Source organism: Coregonus clupeaformis, unplaced genomic scaffold, assembly GCF_020615455.1.
Source record: "Coregonus clupeaformis isolate EN_2021a unplaced genomic scaffold, ASM2061545v1 scaf0553, whole genome shotgun sequence".
NCBI lineage: Eukaryota > Metazoa > Chordata > Actinopteri > Salmoniformes > Salmonidae > Coregonus > Coregonus clupeaformis.
The window spans coordinates 262,593-289,586 of record NW_025534008.1 but is presented as its reverse complement, the minus strand read 5'-3'; the positions used below and the strand labels follow the sequence as shown (position 1 = coordinate 289,586).

The window sequence follows — 26,994 nt, the reverse complement described above, 5'->3', positions numbered from 1 at the left end:
GTTTAGGTTTACTGGTTAACAGACCACTGATAAGTGCTTTACAGAGAAAGAAGAGTTTCATTAACAGAAACCCAACCAATTGTTTCAACAAATTCTGTTAAAAGCTTCTCATCATTTTAGTGATTTATTTATTGTATTTGCAGTCTTTATCGTGTACCTTCCTGGACAAATTTCCTCTACTAAGTATCTACTTACTGTAGATACTGTGATAGTTTGTGCAGTTCTTTAGACAAACAATGCTTAATTAAATACTCTATAAAATAACTTTATTTGAATTTGTGTGTGTGTGTATGTGTGTGCATTTGTGTGTGTGCATGTGTATATGTGTGTTTACCTGGGACAGGAGGACTGACCTCAGATGTTCTAAAGCAGGGTGGTCAGCGGGTCCACAGCGGATGGCAGCCAGATCGAGGTGTGTGAGACAGTGGAGAGGCAGAGTCTTCAGGACCAACTCAAAGCCCATAGAGCCCAGGGCATTATGGGACAGATTCACTGCCTTCAGGTGCCCTGTGCCTGTAGGACCATGAGAGGATTCTGATTCTTAGGTCACATTTCAAGAACCACCTCACAAACAGATAGCAATGTATCCATGTGGAGTTGAAAATTGGTGTCCCCCAATGTTCCATTGCGGCTCCTGTGCTTTTCACCATTTATATAAATAATCTAATGCTAATAATATTTGTAATATCAGTGTAAAAAGGGTATTAATGAGCCTGTTTACCTGCCAGGGTGCTGGCCAGTAGGAAGCAGTGCTGCTGTTTACCTGCCAAGGTGCTGGCCAGTAGGAAGTGGTGCTGCTGTTTACCTGCCAAGGTGCTGGCCAGTAGGAGGCGGTGTTGCTGTTTACCTGCCAGGGTGATGGCCAGTAGGAAGCAGTGCTGCTGTTTACCTGCCAAGGTGCTGGCCAGTAGGAGGTGGTGTTGCTGTTTACCTGCCAAGGTGCTGGCCAGTAGGAGGTGGTGTTGCTACAGGCAGCGGGTTGTTAGGCTGGAGAGACAAGACAGCCTCATACATCAGAGTCAGAACCTTTTCCAACCACAAACACCTAGCCTGGCCTGTCCTGCACACCCACTGCTGCCGTGTGTGTGTGTGTGAGCAGCCGGTCCAGTGTTACTACCAGGCCTGTGGACTCCTGCCACGCCTCTCACTGCAGAAAGAGGGCAATCTGCTCTCCCCCCAGGACCTGCTTCTGGCTGTTCTCCACACCAATGATGAGGTGAGGCCAAACCCCTAACCACTGACACAGGATCAGATATTTTTCCATCCTTCTAATGGTTAATGTTAAGAGTAAGGATAGGGTAATCTGATCCTAGATCTGTGGGTAGGGTCAACTTCTACCTTAAGCGAAACTGGTGATGGTAATTATGATGGTGGTGATGATGATGTCCACTGCAGGTCTTGGCTGAGGTGTGTTCGTGGGACCTCCTCCCTCTTCCTGATCAATACAAGAAGGCCTGTCACAGCATGACAGTGGGTGAGCATGTGAACACACACATACCTAACGACCACAGCCTCTACCGGCCTGTTATATTTCCTGCCACAGAGATGTCTAAATAACACCTTGATCCAAGAGTCCCTAAATTACTTTTAGGAATTATTCCTGAGATGTGAACACCTGAAGTGCATTGTTAATCCATGCTGTGTATGTGTGTGTCTGCGTTTATGTGATGTGATGTGTGTCCAGAGGAGAACAAGCATGTGGTTCGTCTGTGTGAGGTGCAGGACGGCAGTCCCTCTGTGTCAGTGTGTGACCTCAGCCTGACCCCCTCCTCCCTCCTCCCTTCTCCCCTCTCCTCCACGCCCTCAAACTGCAGGTCAGACTCACCCAGCTGTCTGGCAACCATTTCCACGACGACACAGACATATAGTGCCTTCAGAAAGTATTCATACCCCTTGAGGCAGAGGAATGTATTTTAGAAACCATAGAAACAGAACTACTAGAACAGAAATCCCCATTCAAGTCAATGATCTGAGATGGGTGAACCAGTCTAGTAATTCTATTTCTATATTAGAAACCATTAACTACCCAGTCCTTAACATACACTGCCTCATCCAATGATGCAAATACAAGAGAGCTCGTGGAACGAATAGAAAGGGTCCAAAAGTGCAAACCCCACCCACCTGGAACTCCAGGTAGACTAAAGCAAATTCTCAAGGTATTTGAAAGATTTGAAATATTATTTGAACCCAGGTCGGCTCATAGTCAATCTCTCTAACCTGCTGAGTGCTGTGGTGGGTCTGGGGTGGCGTGGAAGGTCGGGGGTCATCGTCGTCGGTTACTGTGGGGCTCTATGTCCTGCTGCCATCGCGGTAAAGCTGGGTAATATGGACAATATATCATATACCGGTATTTTATTCAATTTTGATGGTATTTGATGTTTCTGAATAATGAAAGTTCTAAATATACATTATGGGTAGTGAATGACAACTTATTAATTCTAAGTGGTTTTAATGGGCTTTCTCCATTCTGGTTGATTTATACCAAACTTCAACCAAAAATAATAAGAGGACAAAACGTTGTATTGATCGGTCTCCGTCCGTTAGTACGTTAGTCACACGCGATATCTCAGACAGCACTGGCCCGATTTTGACAAAACTCGTCTTGCCATAGAGATCCGGCATTAACATCATTACACTGATTGGCCCAAGGAGGGACCTATAGTAATTAACTGAAATGTGTTAGTCACACGCAATATCTCAATTGGCCCAAGGGGGTGGTGCTACATCATTCTTCGTGGACGATAGGTTTACTGTTGCCTTGTATTTTATAGTAACATTTAACAATAGTGACTCATTTTCAAGTGCCATTCAAGACACAGGGACATTACATGGCAAGCAAAACAGAAACTTAGAACCCCTAAAAGTCTAAGCTAACATATGGCATTGTTTTAAGATGGTCATCCCATGGATCATTTAGCTATTTGATTTTGAATTTTAAGACCCCTGTAGGTACTAAAAAATAATGTAGCCCATAGAAACACATATAATAACACATTCATAATGGCAAAATAGACCTCCAAAAAATACATCATAAGGAATTAGGATTTGAAGTGTCTGTTTTTTATCTAGGAGATATAAGAAATCTCAGGATATATATATATATATTTTGTGAACACATATTTAACCCCCTTTTTTTTGTTTGCACAAAACTACTTCAATAATTCCATACATTTTTTCAACTGGTATCAGATTACCTTCAGATGAGTCCTGTGACACCTGTGTGGGTTGTAGAGCAAAACAGAGAACACCATCGTGTTGGTGATAGTCTCCCCTCTCCATAGTGGGATCATATTATATTTTGTTTTGTTGATAGATTGTGGCTTCTATCAATGTACTTTTCTGCATCATTTTCAATCCCCCATATATATTATTGTGTAAATATATAAATATATATATATAAATATAAATATATATATATATATATATATTATTTTAAATATTTTCTTTCTTTATAATTTTTCCCTAACCCTACCACCCCTCTCCTAATTGGAGTAAACTAATGGACACCAATACTTACATGCTGACCACACCGCCCGCGTTGCATGTACAAATACATGTTATTCAATCATTGTACCCACACTGCTCGCGCACGTCAACGAGCATCTGCATAGCCAGGCGCTAAAATAGAACTTGGTTCTATTTGTGACGCTTGGCGCGCTGCAAGTCCCACCTCTCCCATCTCTTCATTGTTTTTTAGCAGCATGCAGCATACTGTATACCCACATGGGTGATTGAAAGATGAACTGAGGTCCACACTCCAGTCCAGTTGGGTGTGGTAAGGCACCTTAAAGTTGGTTGCCAACCACCATATAAATTCCAAAGAAGAAGAAGCCTGAAGGAGGAGAGATTACTAGAAATGAACTCGGTTTACCATTTTATCTTTGGATTAATTGTCGGAGTAGAGGACCTTGTGCATTTCAGGTAAAATCACAACCCAATGTTTATATCCCAGGACAAATTAGCTAGCAACAGCAAGCAAGCTAAATTGCCATAAATGTTTAATGCTTTTCAACCTGTCCCCAAATTAATATAGTTGGTTAAAGGTTTGTTTTGAAATTTCAACCTGCGTGTCCTGATCGCGTCTGATGTGGGTGAAATCAACATGTGCGCGATGGCACACGTAGACGCACACGCGCGGTGTGGTCAGCATGTTAGGCTTCTACTTCCAGCTTATATCAGCTTATCCAGCTACATTGAACAAAAATGTAAACGCAACCTGCAACAATGTCAAAGATTTTAATTAATTACAGTTCATATAAGGAAATCAATCAATTGAAATATATTCATTAGGCCCTAATCTATGGATTTCACATGACTGGGAATACAGATATTCATCTGTTGGCCAAAGATACCTTAACAAATAGGTTGGGCCGTGGATCAGAAACTAGTCAGTATCTGGTATGACCACCATCTGCCTCATGCAGCGCGACACATCTCTTTTGCAACGAGTTGATCAGGCTCCCACTCCTTTTCAGTGGCTGTGTGAAGTTGCTGAATATTGGGGGGAACTGGAACATGCTGTCGTACACATCGATCCAGAGCATCCCGAACTGGCTCAATGGGTGACATGTCTGGTGAGTATGCAGGCCATGGAAGAATTGGGACATTTTCAGCTTCCAGGAATTGTGTACAGATCATTGCGACATGGGGCCTTCCATTATCATGTAGAAACATGAGGTGAACATGGCGTGGCTGGAACAGGTTTAAAATGGCGGACAGAAACCAGGAAGGAGAGAAGAAGAAGAAAGAGAGTATCTTTGACCTGTCATAGTACATTGATAAACAAATCCGTGTGAAGTTTCAGGAAGGACGAGAGGCCAGTGGAGTTCTGAAGGGGTTTGACCCCCTGTTGAACCTGATATTGGATAGCACCATCGAGTACCTGACGACCAGTTCAAGCTGACCGAGGACACGCGGCAGCTGGGCCTGGTGGTTTGTAGAGGGACATCCGTGGTGCTCATCTGTCCTCAGGACGGCATGGAAGCCATCCCCAACCCCTTCATCCAGCAGCAGGACGGATAGTCGGCCAGCCTCGTTCTCTAGGATGACCTCACAGTAATCCAATTCCTGGTGTGTATGTCAATTGTATTTCCTTGATTCCTTGCATCCTCTACTTGCCTCCTTCTCAAAATGCATTGGAGGAGAAGATCAGAGGAGAGGAACCTAAGATCTACTCCAGTGTGCTTTGAGAAGAAGGGAGGATGTGAGGATTCAATTAAATATTATTGCGGTTAGTATGAAAAATATATATATACAAATAAAAAAAATGGATGCACTCACTAACTGTAAGTCGCTCTGGATAAGAGCGTCTGCTAAATGACTAAAATGTAAATGTAATTGTCATGTAAAATGTGATGGCGGCAGATGAATGGCACGACAATGGGCCTCAGGATCTTGTCACAGTATCTCTGTGCATTCAAATTGCCATCGATAAAATGTAATTGTGTTCGTTGTCCATAGTTTATGCCTGCCCATACCATAACCCCACCGCCACCATGGGGCATTCTGTTCACAAAATTGACATCAGCAAACCGCTTGCCAACATGACGCCATACAAGTGGTCTATGGTTGTGAGGCCAGTTGGACGCACTGCCAAATTCTCCAAAACGACATTGGAGGCAGTTTATAATGAAAATGCAATTATCTGGCAACAGCTCTGGTGGACATTGCGTTGTGTGACAAAACTGCACATTTTAGAATGGTATTTTATTGTCCCTAGCACAAGGTGCACCTGTGTAATGATCATGCTGTATAATCAGCTTCTTGATATGCCACACCTGTCAGGTGGATGGATCACCTTGGCAAAGGAGAAATGCTCACTAACAGGGATGTAAACAAACTTGTGCACAACATTTGAGAGAAATAAAGGTTTTTGTGCGGATGGAACTGTCACGATCGTCTGAAGGAGCGGACCAATACGCAGCGCGTGGAGTGAACATGATGACTTTATTTAATTAAAGCAACCACGAAAAAACAACAAATGACGATACGTGAAGTCCTCTGTGACACCGACAGAACATACAACACTGGAACAAAAACCCACAAACAAACAGTGAAACACAACAGTATATATATGGCTCCCAATCAGAGATAACGAGCCGACAGCTGACACTCGTTACCTCCGATTGGGAGTCATTGACCAATCACCACTAAACACAAACAAAATGAAACTCACCCAACCCCAACACCACCAAATGAAATACACCCTGGCTCTAACACACAGTCCTGGAGCCAGAGTGTGACAGTACCCCCCCCTAAAGGTGCGAACTCCGGGCGCACCAGCATACAGTCTAGGGGAGGGTCTGGGTGGGCGTCTGTCCACGGTGGCGGTTCTGCCCCTGGTCGTGGTCCCCATCCCACCTTAGTCACCACCCGCTTCCCTAGCCTCCTCCACATGACCACCCCCCAACTAAACCCCACTGGGTTAAGGGGCGGCACCGGACTAAGGGGCAGCACCGGACTAAGGGGCAGTACCGGACTAAGGGGCAGTACCAGGCTGAATGGCGGATACTGGCTGGACGGCTCTGGTGGCTCCCGGCTGGTCGGCTCTGGCGGATCCCGGCTGGACGGCTCTGGCGGATCCCGGCTGGACGGCTCTGGCGGATCCCGGCTGGACGGCTCTGGCGGATCCCGGCTGGACGGCTCTGGCGGGTCCCGGCTGGACGGCACTGGCGGGTCCTGGCTGGGACGGCTCTGGCGGGTCCCGGCTGGGCGGCTCTGGCGGATCCCGGCTGGACGGCTCTGGCGGATCCCGGCTGGACGGCTCTGGCGGATCCCGGCTGGACGGCTCTGGCGGATCCCGGCTGGACGGCTCTGGCGGATCCCGGCTGACGACTCTGGCGGATCCCGGCTGGACGGCTCTGGCGGATCCCGGCTGGACGGCTCTGGCGGATCCCGGCTGGACGGCTCTGGCGGATCCCCGCTGGACGGCTCTGGCGGATCCCGGCTGGGCGGCTCTGGCGGATCCCGGCTGGACGGCTCTGGCGGATCCCGGCTGGACGGCTCTGGCGGATCCCGGCTGGGACGGCTCTGGCGGATCCCGGCTGGACGGCTCTGGCGGATCCTGGCTGGACGGCTCATGGCTGGCTGACGGATCCTGGCTGGACGGCTCTGGCAGATCCTGGCTGGACGGCTCTGGCGGATCCTGGCTGGACGGCTCTGGCGGATCCTGGCTGGACGGCTCTGGCGGATCCTGGCTGGACGGCTCTGGCGGATCCTGGCTGGACGGCTCTGGCGGATCCTGGCTGGACGGCTCTGGCGGATCCTGGCTGGACGGCTCTGGCGATCCTGGCTGGACGGCTCGTGGCTGGCTAACGGATCTGGCTGCTCATGGCTGGCTGACGGATCTGGCTGCTCACGGCTGGCTGACGGATCTGGCTGCTCATGGCTGGCTGACGGATCTGGCTGCTCGTGGCTAGCTGACGGATCTGGCTGCTCATGGCTGGCTGACGGATCTGGCTGCTCATGGCTGGCTGACGGGTCTGGCTGCTCATGGCTGGCTGACGGATCTGGCTGCTCATGGCTGGCTGACGGATCTGGCTGCTCATGGCTGGCTGACGGATCTGGCTGCTCATGGCTGGCTCGACGGATCTGGCTGCTCGTGGCTGGCTGACGGATCTGGCTGCTCATGGCTGGTTGACGGATCTGGCTGCTCATGGCTGGCTGACGGATCTGGCTGCTCATGCGCTGGCTGACGGATCTGGCTGCTCGTGGCTGGCTGACGGGTCTGGCTGCTCCTGGCTGGCTGATGGTGCTGGCTGGGCGGCTAGCGGTGGAGGCGGACCCCAGCCTCGGATTGCAGTCATCACCTCCAGCAGGGCGGCTCCCATCCGCATGAGCCGCTCCTGCCGGTCACTGAACCCGAGCCTCCAGTCCAGCATAGGCTGCGTCGGCTCCTGCTGATTCCATAGCAGGTGTATGATTCTGTCTGGCGGAAGGCTCTAGCGGCTCCGGTCTGGCGGACGGCTCTGAAGGAACAGGCCGGGCTGGGCTGGTGACGCACCCGTAGGATCGTGCTTGGAGCAGGAACAGGCCGGTCCGTGCCGGGAACACACACCACTGGCCTTAACTGGGGATCAGGAACGGGCCGGACCGGACTGGTAACACACTTCAGTCTCTCATGCCGTGCGACAACAACTTCCCTCCCTCTACTCGCCAATGGCTCCCGTAATCCGATAGCCTTCTCTCCACATCTCCCTGTGGCAGCCTCCTGCTGCCCAGGCGCCCAAGCCATGTGCCCCCCAAAATTTTTTTTTGGGTAGTACTCCCGGGCTTCCAGCCTTGCCTCCGTGCTGCCTCCTCATATCGCCTCCTCTCGGCTTTAGCTGCCTCCAGCTCTTCACGAGGGAGGCGATATTCTCCCGGTTGTGCCCAAGGACCCTTACCATCCAGTATCTCCTCCCATGTCCATGAATCCTTTATGGGTGGATATAAATCCTGTGTAGGTGGATCCTGTTGCCGCTTGACACGCTGCTTGGTCCTTTTTTGGTGGGTTTTTCTGTCACGATCGTCTGAAGGAGCGGACCAATACGCAGCGCGTGGAGTGAACATGATGACTTTATTTAATTAAAGCAACCACGAAAAAACAACAAATGACGATACGTGAAGTCCTCTGTGACACCGACAGAACATACAACACTGGAACAAAAACCCACAAACAAACAGTGAAACACAACAGTATATATATGGCTCCCAATCAGAGATAACGAGCCGACAGCTGACACTCGTTACCTCCGATTGGGAGTCATTGACCAATCACCACTAAACACAAACAAAATGAAACTCACCCAACCCCAACACCACCAAATGAAATACACCCTGGCTCTAACACACAGTCCTGGAGCCAGAGTGTGACAGGAACATTTCTGAGATGTTTTTTTTCTGCTCATGAAACATGGGACCAACACTTTACATGTTGTGTTTATATGTTTGTTCAGTGTATATAATTTTTACGGATCCAAATTGCAGATTTAAAAGAAAACATAAATCTTCAGCGGACAATGACACCTTTGTTTTTAAGCCCTGGATTTATAGCCCCTTTATATTATTGTTGGATCTGATTTTAATAGCAAACATTTCAATTGCCATAATAAATACCTCCCGAGTGGTGCAGTGGTCTAAGGCACTGCATTGCAGTACTAGCTGTGCCACTAGAGATCCTGGATCGAATCCAAGCTCTGTTGTAGCCGGCCGCGACCGGGAGACCCATGGGGCAGCTCACAATTGGTCCAGGGTAGGGGAGGGAATGGCCGGCAGGGATGTAGCTCAGTTGGTAGAGCATGGTGTTTGCAACGCCAGGGTTGTGGGTTCGATTCCCACGGTGGGCCAGTATGAAAAATAAATGTATGCACTCACTAACTGTAAGTCGCTCTGGATAAGAGCGTCTGCTAAATGACTAAAATGTAAATAGATATGCCAATAGTGGACAACCTTGTTTTTCTCTTCTTGCCATTATTTACTATTTTACACTTGGGGTTACTATACATAACTTTAACCCATTGTAGAAGAGATCCTCCAAAATTAAAAAAGTCCAGGCATTTATATATAAATTCCAGTCGTATTTTATCAAAGGCCTTTTGAAAGTCAGCTATGAATACCAGGTGTGGTTTCGATTGTTCCAGTACTTGTCTTATATTATCGACAGTGTATCGTCCATGTAAAATTATTATTGGTGTTTGTGGTTCACTCCAAAGAACACGTTTCCACTGATCCAGAGTCCAATGGCGGCGAGCTTTACACCACTCCAGCCAATGCTTGGCATTGTGCATGGTGATCTTAGCCTTGTGTGCGGCTGCTGGCCATGGAAACCCATTTCATGAAGCTCCCAACGAACAGTTCTTGTGCTGACATTGCTTCCAGACACAGTTTGGAACTCAGTAGTGAGTGTTGCAACTGAGGACAGACGATTTTAACGCGTTACGTGCTTCAGTACTTGGCAGTCCCATTCTGTGAGCTTGTGTGGCCTACCACTTCTCGGCTGTGCCGTTGTTTCTCCTAAAGCAGCTCTAGCAGGGCATAGATTTGACAAACTGACTTGTTGAAGTTGAAAGTCACTGAGCTCTCCAGAAAGGCCATTCTACTGCCAATTTTTGTCTATGGAGTTGCAAGGCTGTGTGCTCGATTTTATACACCTGTCAGCAACGGGTGTGGCTAAAATAGCCGACTCCGCCAATTTGAAGGGGTGTCCACACAGGTCCTGCCGTGTAGTTCTGGGCTGATCCCTCACCTTCCTCATGATCATTGATGCCCCACGAGGTGAGATCTTGCATGGAGCCCCAGACCGAGGGTGATTGACTGTTATCTTGAACTTCTTCCATTTTCTAATAATTGCGCCAACAGTTGTTGCCTTCTCACCATGCTGCTTGCCTATTGTCCTGTAGCCCATCCCAGCCTTGTGCAGGTCTACAATTTTATCCCTGATGTCCTTACACAGCTCTCTGGTCTTGGCCATTGTGGAGAGGTTGGAGTCTGTTTGATTGAGTGTGTGGACAGGTGTCTTTTATACAGGTAACGAGTTCAAACAGGTGCAGTTAATACAGGTAATGAGTGGAGAACAGGAGGGCTTCTTAAAGAAAAACTAACAGGTCTGTGAGAGCCGGAATTCTTACTGGTTGGTAGGTGATCAAATACTTATGTCATGCAATAAAATGCAAATTAATTACTTAAAAATCATACAATGTGATTTTCTGGATTCTGGTTTTAGATTCCGTCTCTCACAGTTTAGGTGTACCTATGATAAAAATTACAGACCTCTACATGCTTTGTAAGTAGGAAAACCTGCAAAATCGGCAGTGTATCAAATACTTGTTCTCCCCACTGTACATATACATATCCTTTAAAAAAATATATTTCCCTTTATTACTTTCCAACCCCACCACCCCTTCCCTAATTGGAGTAAACTAGTGAACAGCAATGCTTAGGCCTCTACTTCCAGCTTACACATACTATATACATTTTATGGACACAGTCAAATTTTACAACAATTATATTTTGTTTGTTTTTACTACTGAACTTCCTCCGATCATTTTCATGATGTCCATCTGGTTTGCTTCAATATGCCATATTTTTCTAACTGCTCTTTCACAAAAGCTCTCGACATTTAACCTATATACTTAGTATGGACACAGTATGCTTTACATTAGTTCTTGTTGTTATTAGTTGTTGTTATTAGTCCCATCCTTCAGCTCCATTCAACATATCCCATCTATCTCTTAACATCATCCATATTAGATTTCTATTTGCCATATATTTTTCAACTGTACTGTGATGTTTTACAAAAGTTCTGAACCTGTCTATTCTCATTGTTTCTACAGATTGTAAATAAACATTTTTGCTAAAAGTATTATTATATTATTGATCAATTGACTTTGACTTTTCAGATCACCCAGTAGTGCTATCTGCAGGGTTAGCTCCAGGTAAATATTGCAATCCTTTAGCCATTCCTGGACCTGTGTCCAAAAACAAGTTACATATGGACAGTACCAAAACAAATGATCTAATGATTCTGTCTTTTCGCAGGCAAAATCTGCAGAGCTGGGAAGAATGTATCCCCCATATAAATAACATTCTATTGGTAGCAAGAATTTTATATAATAATTTACATTGAAAAATTATAAGTTTTGAATCCGGCGTCGTTATCAGTTCATAAACACTATGCCATGGAATTGGTACGTCAAAAATCTCTTCCCAACTATTTTGCAATCTACAGTGGGGAAAAATAGTATTTAGTCAGCCACCAATTGTGCAAGTTCTCCCACTTAAAAAGATGAGAGAGGCCTGTAATTTTCATCATAGGTACACGTCAACTATGACAGACAAATTGAGATTTTTTTTCTCCAGAAATTCACATTGTAGGATTTTTAATGAATTTATTTGCAAATTATGGTGGAAAATAAGTATTTGGTCACCTACAAACAAGCAAGATTTCTGGCTCTCACAGACCTGTAACTTCTTCTTTAAGAGACTCCTCTGTCACTTTAACTCTACCACATGTACATATTACCTCAACTACCTCAACTAGCCGGTGCCCCCGCACATTGACTCTGCAACGGTACCCCCCTGTATATATAGCCTCCCTACTGTCACTTTATTTTACTTCTGCTCTTTTTTTCTCAACACTTTTTTTGTTGTTGTTTTATTTTTACTTTTTTTGTTTAAAATAAATGCACTGTTGGTTAAGGGCTGTAAGTAAGCATTTCACTAATGTCTGCACCTGTTGTATTCGGCGCATGTGACCAATACAATTTGATTTGATTTGATTTGTCCTCCACTCGTTACCTGTATTAATGGCACCTGTTTGAACTTGTTATCAGTATAAAAGACACCTGTCCAAAACCTCAAACAGTCACACTCCAAACTCCACTATGGCCAAGACCAAAGAGCTGTCAAAGGACACCAGAAACAAAATTGTAGACCTGCACCAGGCTGGGAAGACTGAACCTGCAATAGGTAAGCAGCTTGGTTTGAAGAAATCAACTGTGGGAGCAATTATTAGGAAATGGAAGACATACAAGACCACTGATAATCTCCCTCGATCTGGGGCTCTACGCAAGATCTCACCCCGTGGGGTCAAAATGATCACAAGAACGGTGAGCAAAAATCCCAGAACCACATGGGGGGACCTAGTGAATGACCTGCAGAGAGCTGGGACCAAAGTAACAAAGCCTACCATCAGTAACACACTACGCCACCAGGGACTCAAATCCTGCAGTGCCAGACGTGTCCCCCCTGCTTAAGCCAGTACATGTCCAGGCCCGTCTGAAGTTTGCTAGAGTGCATTTGGATGATCCAGAAGAGGATTGGGAGAATGTCATATGGTCAGATGAAACCAAAATATAACTTTTTGGTAAAAACTCAACTCGTCATGTTTGGAGGACAAAGAATGCTGAGTTGCATCCAAAGAACACCATACCTACTGTGAAGCATGGGGGTGGAAACATCATGCTTTGGGGCTGTTTTTCTGCAAAGGGACCAGGACGACTGATCTGTGTAAAGGAAAGAATGAATGGGGCCATGTATCATGAGATTTTGAGTGAAAACCTCCTTCCATCAGCAAGGGCATTGAAGATGAAACATGGCTGGGTCTTTCAGCATGACAATGATCCCAAACACAACGCCCGGGCAACGAAGGAGTGGCTTCGTAAGAAGCATTTCAAGGTCCTGGAGTGGCCTAGCCAGTCTCCAGATCTCAACCCCATAGAAAATACTTGGAGGGAGTTGAAAGTCCGTGTTGCCCAGCGACAGCCCCAAAACATCACTGCTCTAGAGGATATCTGCATGGAGGAATGGGCCAAAATACCAGCAACAGTGTGTGAAAACCTTGTGAAGACTTACAGAAAACGTTTGACCTGTGTCATTGCCAACAAAGGGTATATAACAAAGTATTGAGAAACTTTTGTTATTGACCAAATACTTATTTTCCACCATAATTTGCAAATAAAATCATAAAAAATCCTACAATGTGATTTTCTGGAGAAAAAAAATCTCATTTTGTCTGTCATAGTTGACGTGTACCTATGATGAAAATTACAGGCCTCTCTCATCTTTTTAAGTGGGAGAACTTGCACAATTGGTGGCTGACTAAATACTTTTTTCCCCACTGTATATATAAACCCAGTCGTACTTTATCAAATGCCTTTTCGAAGTCTGCTATGAATAGCAGGCCTGGTTTCCCAGATTTTTCACAGTGTTCTATTGTTTCCAGTACTTGCCTTATATTATCTCCAATGTATCTTCCATGTAAAAAAACCTGTCTGATTAGAATGAATAATGTCCGACAATACCTTTTTAATTCTATGCGCTATACATTTTGCTAGACATTTACATTTACGTCATTTAGCTGACGCTATTATCCAGAGCGACTTACAAATAGGTGCATTCACCTTATAGCCAGTGGGATAACTACTTTACAATTTTTTTTATGTAAAGGGGGGGGTAGAAGGATTACTTTATCCTATCCCAGTTATTCCTTAAAGAGGTGGGGTTTCAAATGTCTCCGGAAGGTGGTGAGTGACTCTGCTGTCCTGGCGTCGTGAGGGAGCTTGTTCCACCATTGGGGTGCCAGAGCAGCGAACAGTTTTGACTGGGCTGCGCGGGAACTATGCTTCCGCAGAGGTAGGGGAGCCAGCAGGCCAGAGGTGGATGAACGCAGTGCCCTCGTTTGGGTGTAGGGACTGATCAGAGCCTGAAGGTACGGAGGTGCCGTTCCCCTCACAGCTCCGTAGGCAAGCACCATGGTCTTGTAGCAGATGCGAGCTTCAACTGGAAGCCAGTGGAGTGTGCGGAGGAGCGGGGGTGATGTGAGAGAACTTGGGAAGGTTGAACACCAGACGGGCTGCGGCATTCTGGATGAGTTGTAGGGGTTTAATGGCACAGGCAGGGAGGCCAGCCAACAGCGAGTTGCAGTAGTCCAGACGGGAGATGACAAGTGCCTGGATTAGGACCTGTGCCGCTTCCTGTGTAAGGCAGGGTCGTACTCTCCGAATGTTGTAGAGCATGAACCTGCAGGAGCGGGTCACCGCCTTGATGTTAGCGGAGAACGACAGGGTGTTGTCCAGGGTCACGCCAAGGCTCTTCGCACTCTGGGAGGAGGACACAACGGAGTTGTCAACCGTGATGGCGAGATCATGGAACGGGCAGTCCTTCCCCGGGAGGAAGAGCAGCTCCGTCTTGCCAGGGTTCAGCTTGAGGTGGTGATCCGTCATCCATACTGATATGTCTGCCAGACATGCAGAGATGCGATTCGCCACCTGGTTATCAGAAGGGGGAAAGGAGAAGATTAGTTGTGTATCGTCAGCGTAGCAATGATAGGAGAGGCCATGTGAGGATATGACAGAGCCAAGTGACTTGGTGTATAGGGAGAAAAGGAGAGGGCCTAGAACTGAGCCCTGGGGGACACCAGTGGTGAGAGCACGTGGTGCGGAGACAGCTTCTCGCCACGCCACTTGGTAGGAGCGACCGGTCAGGTAGGACGCAATCCAGGAGTGAGCCGCGCCGGAGATGCCCAGCTCGGAGAGGGTGGAGAGGAGGATCTGATGGTTCACAGTATCAAAGGCAGCAGACAGGTCTAGAAGGACAAGAGCAGAGGAGAGAGAGTTAGCTTTAGCAGTGCGGAGAGCCTCCGTGACACAGAGAAGAGCAGTCTCAGTTGAATGACCAGTCCTGAAACCTGACTGGTTTGGATCAAGAAGGTCATTCTGAGAGAGATAGCAAGAGAGTTGGCTAAAGACGGCACGCTCAATAGTTTTGGAAAGAAAAGAAAGAAGGGATACTGGTCTGTAGTTGTTGACATCAGTGGGATCGAGTGTTGGTTTTTTGAGAAGGGGAGCAACTCTCGCTCTCTTGAAGACGGAAGGGACATGGCCAGCGGTCAAGGATGAGTTGATCAGCGAGGTGAGGTAGGGGAGAAGGTCACCGGAGATGGTCTGGAGAAGAGAGGAGGGGATGGGGTCAAGCGGGCAGGTTGTTGGGCGGCCTGCAGTCACAAGTCGCAGGATTTTATCTGGAGAGAGAGGGGAGAAAGAAGTCAAAGCATAGGGTAGGGCAGTGTGAGTAGGACCAGCAGTGTCATTAGACTTAACAAACGAGGATCGGATGTCGTCAACCTTCTTTTCAAAGTGGTTGACGAAGTCATCCACAGAGAGAGAGGAGGGGGGGGACCTCACCCTCTCACCGTCCCCCACTACTCACAAGGCAGGCAATACGCTTGACCTCATCTTTACTAGATGCTGCTCTTCTACTAATCTCACTGCAACTCCCCTCCATGTCTCCGACCACTACTTTGTTTCCTTTTCTCTCTCGCTCTCCTCCCACACTACTCACTCTGCCCCTACACAGATGGTAATGCGCCGCCGCAACCTTCGCTCTCTCTCTCCCACTACTCTCTCCTCTTCCATCCTATCATCTCTTCCCTCTGCTCAATCCTTCTCCCTCCAATCTCCTGATTCTGCCTCCTCAACCCTCCTCTCCTCCCTTTCTGCATCCTTTGACTCTCTGTGTCCCCTATCCTCCCGGCCGGCTCGGTCCTCCCCTCCAGCTCCGTGGCTTGATGACTCATTGCGAGCTCACAGAACAGAGCTCCGGGCAGCTGAGCGGAAATGGAAGAAAACTAGACTCCCTGCAGACCTGGCATCTTTTCACTCCCTCCTCTCTACATTTTCTTCATCTGTTTCTGCAAGGCACTTAACCCTAATTGCTCCTGTAAGTCGCTCTGGATAAGAGCGTCTGCTAAATGACTAAAATGTAAATGTAAATGTAAATCATGGGTGACTCCGTCATTTGTAACCAGTTTCAGTAAATTATTTTTGTAGCATTCCTATGTTGAAGATAAAAAAATGTTTTGGTGCATTTTCCCCTATATTCCATCCAAACGCATAAAGAAGGAAAGAAATTCCACAAATTAACTTTTAAGAAGGCACACCTGTTAATTGAAAAGCATTGCAGGTGACTACCTCATGAAGCTGGTTGAGAGAATGCCAAGAGTGTGCAGAGCTGTCATCAAGGCAAAGGGTGGCTACTTTGAAGAATCTAAAATAGAAAATATTTGGATTTGTTTAACACTTTTTTGGTTACTACATGACTTCATGTGTTATTTCATAGTTTTGATGTCTTCACTATTATTCTACAATGTAAAAAATTGTACAAATAAAATAAAAAAATCTTGAATGAGTAAGTGTTCTAAAACTTGACAGGTAGTGTATATGATATGGTAATTATTTGAACTGGATGGCCAGCTAACTTAACATTAGCTAGCTAGCTAGCTAGCTAACAAGCTAGAAATGAACCAAAACATTGTTTAGAAAGTTGATATTAGTTGCCTGGTTTGCTAGATTGACATATACTAAAATCATTTTTAAAACAGGTGGGTTTATTGGTGTTAAAATACACCCGTTAGGCTATTTTGGACCACCAGGCTGCTGATGTCATGCAGCCTGTAGTTTTTGTGTTTATACTTTTTCATAACTACAACAACAAGTTTGATATCGGACGACAATAGAATGTTTATGATGTCACTGAGACAACTGTCGATACATCGTAGTATAGACCAACCTTTAGTTTTGAAATCTTTGGTTGTTTAGTACATGGCCTCACATGTGAATCCTTAAAGAGATGGGTGGGGCTAAGGCTGAAGAGGGTGTGAACAATGCTGAATGGGTGTAGACAAAGAAGAGCCCTCCAGTAGTTGTACCAAAACATTCAAGGGCCATTTTCTTAAAAGTGGAATGACAAATTAATTTCCCATTGTTCCTCAACTGTAGTGTATGATGTACCATTTTCTAGCTCTGAGTCTCTACTTTTATCCAATATAAAAACACAATTTCAAATTTTGCTACATAAGACAGAATCAAGACGGTCGGTCACAAATTGCTTTTGTTTTAAAGATGAGTATTACATGGCATGGCCTCTAAATGCACATTTAATAGTGTCCCATACAATAAGGGGATCTGCTATACCTGTGTTATGTTAGAACATGTCCAATATCCTCACCTTCGTGGAAATTATGTAAGAGTAATGTATATGCCTATTATTTGATGGTCCGACCACATTCTGTTCCCTATCAACACGTTTTTAACCTTTGGTGCCAACGAGAATGAAATATGAAAGTACTCAAGATGACTAGCTTGATTGAGACTCCGCCATGTATATCTCACTAGGTCCGGATATTTGAGCCTCCATGTATCCACTAGTTCCAATAAATCATAATATTCGTGATTGAAGTCATATTAGTTTGTAGCCCAAACGGTTCGGATGCTACAGACAAAAGTTGGCACATCGACGGTACCTACTTCAGAAGAGTCCGTCGGGGCTAGTAGGGGGTCGTAGACCAAAACGGAGAACACCATCATGTTCGTGCCAGTCTCATCTTTCCATAGAGTGGTATATTAGTTAGTAGGCCAAACCGTTCGGACGCTACAGACGTTTTCGTGACAAGTTCAATTTTCAGGACATCTCCTGGTCTGACAAACAGCGCTGTAGCTCTGCCACTTTCCACCACAGATGCGGAAGACCGACAGGCGGATGCAGTGGATTGAGACCCAGCCTATACAAAAAAAATATCTCTATCTTAAACAGATAGATTTTGATAGGGATTAGTTTGATGCCCAGTGAAATTGTGAAAATTATTATAAACGCCCTTTTAGAGTAAGAGCAGTTTGAAAAAAGACTGCCTGAAATATCAAGCTATCTTGGTGGGATGGAGTTTTGGCCTGGATGGTGACGTCACCAGGCGGTAAATTAGTTAATACACCAATAAGAAAGAGAGTTCCAAACATCTCGGCCAATAACAGCTAGTCTTACATTTTCACCTCCTCACTCAGACCACTCCCAGACAGTCCTATACCAATTATTGCTTGAGAAATTGCTCTTTGCTAAGAAGCTATTTTTGTTTATTTTTGAACATTTTAATTTAAAACAATGACAGGTAATTGTTACCCAGAAATGGTTTGATATGGAGATAAAAACGGCTTCATAGTATCCAAACCCTGCACACCTGGCACTGCAGGCAGGCTAAAGCAAATGTTCAAATTTGAAATACTATTTGAACCCAGGTCAGCTCTCACTTGATCTCTCTGACCTGCTGAGTGCTGTGGTGGTTCTGGGGCGGCGTGGAAGATCGGGGGTCGTTGTCGGTCTTCCTCAGTGAGAAACCCCTAATGGTAGACGACGACACTGCAGAACGAGAGAGAAAAAACACAGGATTTGGTTCCACTAGCTACTAATGCTCCTTATAGTTCATATTAACATTAAACATTAGTGATTCATTTTCAAGTACCATTCAAGACACCCAAGGACAGTACATGGCAAGCAAAACGGAAACTTAAGTCACTCAGCAAAATTATATAAGAGAAAGAAAGAAGGAAATGAAAGGGTGGATCTGCTTGGGCTCCTTCTGTTGTTAGCTTCCATTTGGGTTCTACAGGGAATTACAGGGATGGTTGTATGTGTGTGTCATCAGTGCAGCTGCTACACACCTCTGCTAGCCATCTCAGTCTTGGTTGAGTGACGGTTCTGACTCCTGGCCCCTGATTACATCGTAGTCAAGTCCCAGCTTCCATCCTGCTCCTCCCCCGCTCTCCTCTTCTTCTTTGGCTGAACATGTCATCCTCCAGCCAATCGTCTATCAGATATTCATCCTCAGGAACAAGCGCTGGCCTGCTATTGGACAACACCGGAACTGGTTCTGGGAGGCGGGTCTTGGCACTGTTGTACTCCTTCTTCCCGAAGACAGAGAGGGCTGCAGCTTATCTCGCTTCAAGAACAGAAGAGCTTGTTTCCTGACTGGGGGCACTTCCTGTGGAGTGAGGGCTGCTGGGAAACGTAGGCGTGGGCAGACAGCCCGCAGAGGGCTGACGGAGCTTTCCAAGTCACTGTGGTCAGAGGAGCTGCTTTCATCCTGAGGAAGACAAACAGACAGAAAGAGACAGACAGATTATTTGTCAATAGGTACAGTGCCTCACTTCTAAAACTGTCTCACAACAAGTGACTCTTGATGACTTCAACAAGGAATAAAACACCTCCAGACCTGCTGCGCTTGTCTTAGTACATACTGACAGATTCTATTACAGTCTGAAAGTGTTGGGTCATTGAGAATTGGTTTGATTTTAAACCAATTATATTAATCTCATTCCAAATGTTTTAATTAATCTAGTACCCCAAAGATGATGGAGGCCTCTGTCCCTCTGTGTCTGTGGCGTTGTGGGGGCTGCACTGTGCCATTAGTGCCTCCGTGTGGGGTTCGGTGGTACTGCGATCTCCTGGGGGCTCCTGGTTCTGGGCTGGCCGTTGGTGGATAAATAGCGCCCTCCGATGGGGATCAGAGGCTCTGAGTTCTCTGTATCAAAGAGCTGACTTTCCTGAAGAGCATCGAAGGGCACGGGAGCAGCAGGGACTGTAGAACAGAGAGTGTAGAAAAATTAACTTCACGGTGGAATAGTTGACATCCTTACAGCAACAGACATTTTGTGGGAGATGCATTATTTTCTGGAAAGTAAGCTGATTAAAGGCCTCACAAACGGTGTGTGAGTGAGATGATGAATCCACATGTACTAGGTATCAACATCAGTAAAACTAAATGACACATTGAATATTCAGCAGGGTTGAGGTTAATTCCATTTTAATTTCAGTCAATTCAGGAAGTACAATGAAATTCCAATTCCAATTCTCTTCAATGCTTTTCAATGTGGAGAATTTGGTTTACTTTCTGAATTGACTGGGATTTAAATGGATTTGACCCCAAACCTGATATACAGACCTCATATATTCCACCCAGTTTCATTATATACACACCACTCTTCACTGTCCTAGTCTTCTTGTGTTGTAGGCCTACACTGAGCAGAAGTATGTTAATTAAGTAGCTCTCTGTAGCAATGGAGGTCCGTCCATCTGTAGTAAGCGCAACACAGGGTGCATTGGCCAATTAATTGATAACTCCAGCTATGGCTTGCTTATATAGCGCAGGTACTAACTACCTGTTTGCTGAAATGGGTGAGAGAGGGAAGTTCGTAACGTGGCTTGAGCACGTGCTGAAACCCCCTATTCACAACCAGCGAGAATGGGCACATATCCGAAGCTATAAACACTCAGTGGCGATTTTAGCATGTCAATCTTGGTGGGGCAAACAAACAAAACAATGTTGGGGATGCATGCCAGCAAAGCCACTACACAACACATTAATTGTACTATAATGGTGACAACCTGTGCCCACAAACTGTTAGGGCCTACATAAAGCTGTTCCAACACCTTACCACTGCTACACCTGGCTATCAGCGGAGCCTTGTCTGGTAGAGAAACAGTTCATTCAGCCTCATTTACTGCCTTTAAAAAAACATAGCAGATATGGCTGACTTGCTTAAACAAATGTGGTTTCTACTGACAATTGAGATGTGGCGTAAGGGGACGACAAGCGGATAAGAGGCAATCCGTAATTTAGATTAAGACATTAATGAGCGAGCTAGGACGGACATAGTCAATATAACTATTTGTTCAGCACTCGTGAAATGCACAGCGACAGAATTCAGAACATGGGCCATTCTTACAGTGTTCTCCCTGTACACAAGTCAGAACCGTAGGACAAATAAAGGGGGCATATAAGCAGACAATGAAAGCTCTTACAATAGTTTATGATTACATTTCTCTAAAACAGGTTATAGGCTACATGTGCACCACCAAGTCAGAACAGTAGGCGAAATTAAGAGGGGAAAATAGACCAAATGATTTGGGTGAGGCACATGGGCTACTAACAGCTTACTACACAACATACACTTAGTATTACTTTCTTAGCTACAGTATACATAGCTCCCTGACATATTACATCATTTTTGGACTCACCTTGTTGTGCTGTGCTCACTTGAACAGGAAGGTGGCGTGGCGGTCCTTTGTGGACAAACTTTGGCATCAAAGTCTGGCATTCTCTGGATTTATGGTGCTTTCAAGACAATTGGGAACTCTGAAAAAAACAAGGTCGAATCATGATGACGTCAGTGATCTTCAGGTCATAGCTCTAGAAAGAAGCCCGAGTTCTGGATTTACAATTCCCAGTTGGATGACCGTTCAAAACGTATTTTCCCAGTCTGAGCTTGTTTTTTCCCCCAGAGTTCCCAGTTGTCTTGAACTCCCTGAAGTTCCGAGTTAACAGTTGTTTTGAGCGCGGCACAAATCATGCTTCATTGACAGCATGGCCAATGTTGAATGTTTATAATTTTAAACTTGGAAAAGAGACCCTTAATCCCAGACTTGGACCACACACCCACGCCACTGAATAGCAGGCTAGTGATTGCTTTGCAATGCTCGCAGTTAGATTCCTTCCAAACCACTCATTGTTGAATTTACAATTTCCAACCTGTTGTGTAATGTTTATGTCCAATGACCGATGAGCACCGATACGTTTTATCTATAATTTCTCTTCATTATTTCTCTTCATATGACAATGATTAAAAATGATTTGCCAGTAGATTTGACTGGATTCATGATGATGACTCCTTGCTAAGGTTTTGAAAGTATGATGTTGACATGATCAGTCCAATCAAAGCTACTGTAGATATAACGTGATTTGACGTCATTTTATCTTTGGCCAATGACCTTGAGCCTTCTTGGATGGGCACTTCTATTGTAACTCTATGGCAGCACCCAAGGGGCTTCAATGTTCGAGCTCTACCCTTAGACTTGCCAGTGATGTAGTGTCCCCATGAGTGACAGAACACTGAGCCAATCACAGCACAACTAGAGAACATTACCAACCCCTACGCTCCGTATTTTCCGCTGGCTGCCCCACCACCACAGAAAGCACTGAGCTAGGCTGAAACACCTGCATTTTGGAGCTGCCTTACTCAAGAAAGCAAAAAAGAGACCATGTTTGTATGCGGCTTTATTAACTCAATGATTGTTTTGTTTACTTTTCTTTTTTTACAAACTGATATGAAACACGCATTAGTGCCAAAATAATATGCAAAACAGGCAAGCCCAATTTCTTTATTATTATTATTCGTTTTGGTAAAAATGTGGGGCTCAAAACAGGTCACCTGCCCTGAATGACGGTTCGCCACTGCCTGGTTTATACCCTCAAACCATAACGCTGCTGAATAGCCACCACTAGTCAGCTACCTGCTCCCCCCTACTCTCCTGCTCACTACTGCCCCCTCACTGTGAGGAGGACTCCTTGAGTTCTCACACCCTTAAAGACTGGTATCGCTTGGATTCCAATGCGTACACTAGAGATGATTTACATTCATTGGTCCTCATATTTGAGGCATGTTTTGGTGACACAGGTTGCAGAGGGATCTCAGCATTCATATTTTGTATGCATTATGTAGATATACTTATTTCAGTGTGTGTTTATTAATGTGCATTGTCTATGTTTTTGTAAGTATTCAATGGAAATCCAAAAAAATTAAGTGAACATAATTCTCATTATATATGGACTGTTATTGCCATGGTACTTCTTTCCATTCAAAGTCCCAACATTTGCTGACTGATTGAAGAAATTATTAAATCCCTCCATTCTGTCATGTTCTCAAAAGCAGATATAAACATTACACTACATAAACCTAAGTATTTATTATTTGAGTCTCCCCCAAACAGCAACCCTTCCCAGTTGGCTTTACAGCATTGTTGTATTTTATTTTACCAATAGACATGTTCATTGTTTAGGAACTCAGTTGGGGTCTTACTCACACCCGTCGCTATGGGCGGGCCATAGGGGGCCGGGCCCGCCCCCAAAAATGCTTGTGCCCCCCCCACTTGAGGGAATGTATTATTAAATATACCTACTGTAGGCTAATAATAATTGTGCCCTGCCCTCCCATGCATTTCATATGCCCCCCTTAAGACTGAGGTCTGGCGACGGGTCTGGTCTTACTGTTGAGAGTTAGAAAAGTAGAACACTTAAGGTGTATCTTTTGGTGACACAGGCTGCAGAGGGATCTCCATATGAATTATATACTTTGTATGCATTATGTAGATATACACTATCTATATACAGTGCATTCGGAAAGTATTCAGACCCCTTGAATTTTCCACATTTTGTTACATTACAGCCTTATTCTAAAATGGATCAAATAAAATCATTAATCTACCCATAATGACTAAGCGAAAACAGGTTTTTAGAAATGTTTGCACATATATAAAAATAAAAAACTGAAATACCTTATTTACATGAGTATTCAGACCCTTTGCTATGAGAATCGAAATTGAGCTCAGGTGCATCCAGTTTCCATTGATCATCCTCGAGATGTTTCTACAACTTGATTGGAGTTCACCTGTGGTAAATTCAATTGATTGATGATTTGGAAAGGCACACACCTGTCTATATAAGGTCCCACAGTTGACAGTGGATGTCAGAGCAAAAACCAAGCCATGAGGTCGATGGACAACGACCCTAAGCACACAGCCAAGACAATGCAGGAGTGGCTTCGGGACAAGTCTCTGAATGTCCTTGAGTGGCACAGCCAGAGGCCGGACTTGAACCCGATCGAACATCTCTGAAGAGACCTGAAGATAGCTGTGCAGCAACGCTCCCCATCTAACCTGACAGAGCTTGAGAGGATATGCAGAGAAGAATGGGAGAAGCATTTATTTGGGCAGCAATCTGAGGTGCAGTTAACTCTAATGAACTTATCCAAGTTCTTGAAATTTTCCAGATTGACTGACCTTCATGTCTTAAAGTAATGATGGACTGTCGTTTCTCTTTGCTTATTTGATCTGTTCTTGCCATAATATGGACTTGGTCTTTTACCAAATAGGGCTATCTTCTGTATAACCCCCCACCTTGTCACAACACAACTGATTGGCTCAAACGCATTAAGAAGGAAATAAATTCCACAAATGTACTTTTAACAAGGCACACCTGTTCATTGAAATGCATTCATTTACATTACATTTACATTTACGTCATTTAGCAGACACTCTTATCCAGAGCGACTTACAAATAGGTGCATTCACCTTATAGCCAGTGGGATAACTACTTTACAATGTTTGTTTTTTTTGGAGTAAAGGGGGGGTGGGGGTAGAAGGATTACTTTATCCTATCCCAGGTATTCCTTAAAGAGGTGGGGTTTCAAATGTCTCCGGAAGGTGGTGAGTGACTCCGCTGTCCTGGCGTCGTGAGGGAGCTTGTTCCACCATTGGGGTGCCAGAGCAGCGAACAGTTTTGACTGGGCTGAGCGGGAACTATGCTTCCGCAGAGGTAGAGGAGCCAGCAGGCCAGAGGTGGATGAACGCAGTGCCCTCGTTTGGGTGTAGGGACTGATCAGAGCCTGAAGGTACGGAGGTGCCGTTCCCCTCACTGCTCCATAGGCAAGCACCATGGTCTTGTAGCAGATGCGAGCTTCAACTGGAAGCCAGTGGAGTGTGCGGAGGAGCGGGGTGACGTGAGAGAACTTGGGAAGGTTGAACACCAGACGGGCTGCGGCATTCTGGATGAGTTGTAGGGGTTTAATGGCACAGGCAGGGAGCCCAGCCAACAGCGAGTTGCAGTAATCCAGACGGGAGATGACAAGTGCCTGGATTAGGACCTGTGTCGCTTCCTGTGTAAGGCAGGGTCGTACTCTCCGAATGTTGTAGAGCATGAACCTACAGGATCTGGTCACCGCCTTGATGTTAGCGGAGAACGACAGGGTGTTGTCCAGGGTCACGCCAAGGCTCTTCGCACTCTGGGAGGAGGAGGACACAACGGAGTTGTCAACCGTGATGGCGAGATCATGGAACGGGCAGTCCTTCCCCGGGAGGAAGAGCAGCTCCGTCTTGCCGAGGTTCAGCTTGAGGTGGTGATCCGTCATCCATACTGATATGTCTGCCAGACATGCAGAGATGCGATTCGCCACCTGGTTATCAGAAGGGGGTAACCAGGTGGCAGGCCAGGTGCTTGCAGGCTGACCTCAGTCGTCAGGTGAACAGTGTTTCCTCAGGTGACTACCTCAGGAAGCTGGTTGAGAGAATGCTAAGAGCGTGCAAAGCTGTCAGCAAGGCAAAGGGTGGCTACTTTGAAGAATCTCAAATATATTTTGATTTGTTTAACACTTTTTTTTGTTACATGATTCCATGTGTAATTTCATAGTTTTGAGGTCTTCACTTTTATTCTACAATGTAGAAAATAGTAAAAATAAAGAAATCCTTGAATGTCCTAACTTTTGACTGGTAGTATATGTAGTGCGGCAGATAGCCTAGCGGTTAGCGCGTTTAACCAGTAACCGAAAGGTCACTGGTTCGAATACCCCAGCCAGCAAAGTGAAAAATCTGTCGATGTGAACCACACTCCCCCCCCGACTTCTGTGAATTGGCTCAGACTGGACCCGCTGTAAACAAACGGCGGCAACCGGCGTGGCTTTCAGTTTGGTTACTAGTGATGGGAAGTTTGGCTCTGTTTACCAACTCTGATCTTTTCGACTTGTTCAGTCAAGAGAACGAATCTTTCAACCCATTTCGTTCATTTGAGTCAGCAATGCCCAGAGCACACAGGAGGAACACACACAATGCTGATTGCCCACGCTACATCAGTCCGCTAATACAGGTCTAGTAAAGGTCTAGTACACTACCTTTGAGTCATATCTTACCCAAAGTAACTTACAAGCGCAATTATGGTTAAGTACCTTGCTCAAAGGCACATTAACAGATTTTTCACCTAGTCAGCTTGGGAATTCGAACCAGCGACCTTTCGGTTACCAACCCAATGCTCTTAACCGCTAGGCTATCTGCCGCCCAACTACTATTGTGAAAACATTTAAATCTATACTGAACAAAAATATAAATGCAACATGTAAACTTTAAAGTGTTTGTCACATGTTTCATGAGCTGAAATAAAAGATCCCAGACATTTTGCATTCGCACAAAAAGCTTATTTCTCTAAAATGTTTTGTACAAATTTGTTCACATCCCTGTTAGAGAGCATTTCTCCTTTGCCAATATAATCCATCCTTCTAACAGTTGTGGCATATCATAAAGCTGATTAAAAAGCATGATCATTATACAGGTGCACCTCGTGCTGGGGGCAAACAGCTACTATAAAATGTGCTGACTGCAGGAACATCCACCAGAGCTGTTGCCAGCGAATGTAATGTTCCTTTCCCTACGATAAGCCTCCTCTAACATTGTTTTAGAGAATTTAGCAGTGCGTCCAACCGGCCTCACAACCACAAACCATGTGTATCCATGCCAGCCCAGGACCTCCACATCCAGCTTCTTCACCTGCGGGATCGTCTGAGACCAGCCACCCGGACAGCTGATAAAACTGATGAGTATTTATTTTTGTAATAAAGCCTATTTGTGGGGAAAAACGTATTCTGATTGGCTGGGCCTGGCTCCTCAGTGGCTGTGCCTATGCCCTCTTAGGCCCACCCATGGCTGCACCCCTGCCCAGTCATCTGAAATCCATTGATTAGGGCCTAAATAATTTTTCAATTGACTGATTTCCTGCTATGAACTAACTCAGTAAAACTTTTTTAATTGTTGCGTTTATATTTTGGTTCGGTATATTATTATTTTTTCAGATTTTTCTGGTAGCTGCAG

The 26,994-nt window shown here is 45.4% G+C and overlaps 1 long non-coding RNA gene and 1 pseudogene across 4 annotated transcripts; one reads left to right on the top strand and one right to left on the bottom strand.

The window, feature by feature from the left end:
• Positions 1 to 376: 376 nt before the first annotated feature.
• On the bottom strand, positions 377 to 23,665 carry LOC121538718. Of its 4 annotated transcripts, none has more exons than XR_006658843.1 (7): positions 23,638 to 23,665; positions 21,325 to 21,442; positions 19,649 to 19,885; positions 18,969 to 19,390; positions 18,558 to 18,666; positions 932 to 987; positions 377 to 513 (listed from the first exon to the last, which is right to left on the bottom strand). It is a non-coding gene; the product is annotated as an uncharacterized LOC121538718 (long non-coding RNA). The 4 variants fall into 4 exon arrangements; XR_006658842.1 differs by having other exon boundaries at positions 18,572 to 18,666; XR_006658841.1 differs by lacking the exon at positions 377 to 513 and having other exon boundaries at positions 919 to 987; positions 18,572 to 18,666.
• Positions 4,638 to 5,215, top strand: LOC121538719 (annotated as a pseudogene).
• Positions 23,666 to 26,994: the final 3,329 nt, after the last annotated feature.